Here is a 3,345-nt window from a genome sequence, read left to right on the forward strand (position 1 = left end):
ATCCAGAGCCTGGAGCCTGGAGGGAGGGAGGAACACCGAAGACAAGCATCACTGGCATTGGGCCCCGGGTAGACAGCTCTGTCGCCATCGTCACAAAGCACTTTGTGAATAATAAAGCAGATCATGGGATCCTGACAAAGCCTCAGTTTCCTCATTTGAAAAGTGGAGAACTATTAGTAACTACCTAATGGGCTTTGTGTGTAACTACCTAATTTCAAGTGAGATAATGTGTTACTGTATTTATTAGAGTGCTAATCAATGAAAGTGGCTATCACTGTCATGACTATAATTATTTTCATTTAATTCCTAACATTACCACTGCTAAAATAGGTCCAGACTTGGGTGCCAACTCCATCCACTCCATCCCCTAACTCCCTTCAGAGAAACCAATGGGTATTACCTGATTAATGTTGCTATCGTCTCTGGGTTTTCAGACATACTGGTCTAGCCATGGAGAAAGCTGATTTCTAGAAAGTTAGTTCTTTCCTCAGGGAACTGTACCAGTAGGAAAGTCGCAAGACAAATGATGAAGGAAGCATAATTTCTTTGTATTTACTTTTTCTGAAAGGAAACATTCTTAACAGAAACCTGCAACTCAGAAAGAGAAGGTTAACAAAAAGAAACTAATACATAGCTAAAGAAATACCTTATGTTACTTTGGGGGCACAGATGCTACAGACAGATACCTTTGGCAGATGACAAGATTCAGGTTTGTCAGGGAATATGAGAAGTGAACGTAGTAGTTCACCTTTGAAAGGCATTCCGTGAAGGTCATGTTAAGTTCCTCAGTTGGAAACTTTTTTCCTGTGTTGTATTCACAGACCTCAGATAATTTATTTTAGGTTCATTTATTTACTTATTTTACTTCTTATTTTTATGGTCAGAACTTTGAGTTTTGATGGTCCATTGGAATTGATCAAGAGATCCACGCAATTGCAAAAGACAGGAGGCTCTTTACTGTCACGAAGTAAGGGCATGAATGGCTTGGTCTTCCTGGCAAACCTAGTCCACAGTAAGTTATTGCCCAACAAGCTGTGTTCTCAGAGCCCAGGGAATCCCTCAGGTGTCCTGGCCTGGTGGGATGGATGAGCTTGTGCCAGGAGGCTAGCAGAAGAGAAATCGGCAACGAGAGGAAGAAGAATGGATCCAATTCTTGGCTGATCAGGAAAAGGTCTAATTTGTTCGATCAAGAAGTATCAAGTCCAAAGGAACTTGCATTTGTTTCCCTAATAATAAAAAATTACATGCAGAGAAGCAGCTCTTGAGACTGCCTACAACACTGTATGTGGTCAATTTAACCAGACATAGATAGAGAGTAAGGATGTTCATCATCTGTACATTGTTAGGCTGAGCCCTGGAAAAGGCTTAGGAAAGGCAGGGTGGTGAACGAGAAGACAAGACGACAGGGCTTTGGAGACAGACTGTGTTCCCACTCTGCCACTTGCCAGCTCTGGGTCACTGAGGAAATAAGTTTCTAGGATTTTCATCTGTTAAACAGTCTTAATAATATCCAAATGAAAGATCAAATAAAAGGATACTTGTGAAGAAATTATAAAGTTATGTATCCCATGCAGAAAGTTCTGTTGGTTGATACAATGAAGTGGGCTTCTACCAAAGCTTGAGAAGAATCAAGGGATATGTTTGTCTGGTGACATCATCACTGGAAACAGCAATAGCTTTCCATAAGCCCTGCAGTGCCAGGCAGCAAGGACATTGATCTGTCCCAAAGCAGCAATATTCATATTCCACATACTTTCTGTTAAAAGATTTCTGGAGCTCACTTCGGCAGCACATATACTAACATTGGAACAATACACAGAAGATTAGCATTTGCCCCTGAGCAAAGATGACAGGAAAATTCATGAAGCCCCGTTCATAAATCTAAAACATTTTTAAGAAAGGTTACTGCAATGCACTGCAAGGATAGTATATTAAAAATAAAAATAAGTGGATCTCAGTATACATGTCATAAAGGTTTATGAGGGAAGCAAGGATTTTGAGGGAAGAAAGCTGTAGTGCTTTACTCATTTTGTAAAAAAATTATACTCAGACACTTCTGGAAGTGATGTCTAATGAGGACATTTTCTTGTGAAGTAGCAGAAAAACTTTCCTTTCTTATCCATAATCAGGAGCAGACCTGGAATAACAACTGAGCTTCTTCAGTATCAAGTTCAATGTTTCATCCATAAGAACCAGCTTTTTCTTGAGAAGGGCATTCCCAATATTTCCTATCCTTATTTTGTTCTAATTTCTGATGAATTTTACCGCAGTAGAGTAGTGAAACTTGCTGACTATAGACAGAGATGATTTCAGCAGGAGTTACAGAATTTAGCCTAGAGAAAAACCGAGCTGAGAAGAGAAAAATCCTGTTAGGACTATTTTCTTCATTCCTGTATGGCTGAGGCTGGGCCTTCCTGGCAGCACAGCACATCCTTGATGACTTTGTCCAGTTGAGTTTTAAATAATTGAAGTGATTGGCCTCCTATTTTATCTCCTAGGAACTCATTCCATCCCAGAAAGGAGCAGACTCTTAGGAAGTATTTCTTGACATAACGTTATTGTGTATGAGTTCTTCATACATTTTCTCCTATTCAAAGAAATAAATATGAATGAAAGCAAGGAAGCCAAAAAGGAAGGAAGAAGGGAAGGATGTGGGATGGGGGAGGGAGGGAGGTGGGGAAGAGGAGGAGGGAGGGAAGGAAATAAGTGATGGAGGTGAAATAGGGGATAAGGTGGGGTTGTTGGCTGATAGGAGAAGGGCAAGGAGGCAGAGAATCAAACACACTAAAAGAAAGAACTGGTTGGTGTGGGGAAGGGGAGACAAAACACTAAAAGAAAGAACTGTTTGGAGGAGGGGTATGGACATCCCTCGGAACGAATTTAAGGAGGCAGCATCAGTCCAAAATCAACAGTAAATCTTCTTCCTAATTTCTACCTCTCTCTGAACCTGAAGACATTGATCTTAAGACTCAATGGATTTGGTCAATTCTACAGTTGTTAACCTTAATCCATTTACAAATGAATCCATAGCAATCCATGTTAATGTACACAAAAAAGCCTACGTACCAGGCCCGAGGAGGAATGTGGAGTAAGGGTGAGAGAGGCAGCTTAACTTTCCCCCACTTAGGGACTTAGATGTTGCTTTTCCACAGATCACCACCAACCTCCATAGACATCGAGTTTACACGCCTTTGTGTCCATCTACTTTTGAACTTTGTGTTCTAAAGGGAATGCATGCCTGAGGGAATTAAGAAGTGGGTAGAGAGGACTATAGATCACAAGGGGAAATCCAGTGTCCAGGGCCATATTCTTCCCAACCCGTCTGTAAAGATCAAGGGCAGAGTT

General features: G+C 40.9%; 1 non-coding gene across 1 annotated transcript; it reads left to right on the forward strand.

The window, feature by feature from the left end:
• The first annotated feature begins 1,773 nt into the window (after positions 1-1,773).
• Positions 1,774-1,881, forward strand: LOC118146533 (U6 spliceosomal RNA). The gene has a single exon (XR_004732393.2). It is a non-coding gene; the product is annotated as a U6 spliceosomal RNA (small nuclear RNA).
• The last annotated feature ends 1,464 nt before the right edge of the window (positions 1,882-3,345 follow it).

Source organism: Callithrix jacchus, chromosome 12 (genome assembly GCF_049354715.1).
Source record: "Callithrix jacchus isolate 240 chromosome 12, calJac240_pri, whole genome shotgun sequence".
Lineage (NCBI taxonomy): Eukaryota > Metazoa > Chordata > Mammalia > Primates > Cebidae > Callithrix > Callithrix jacchus.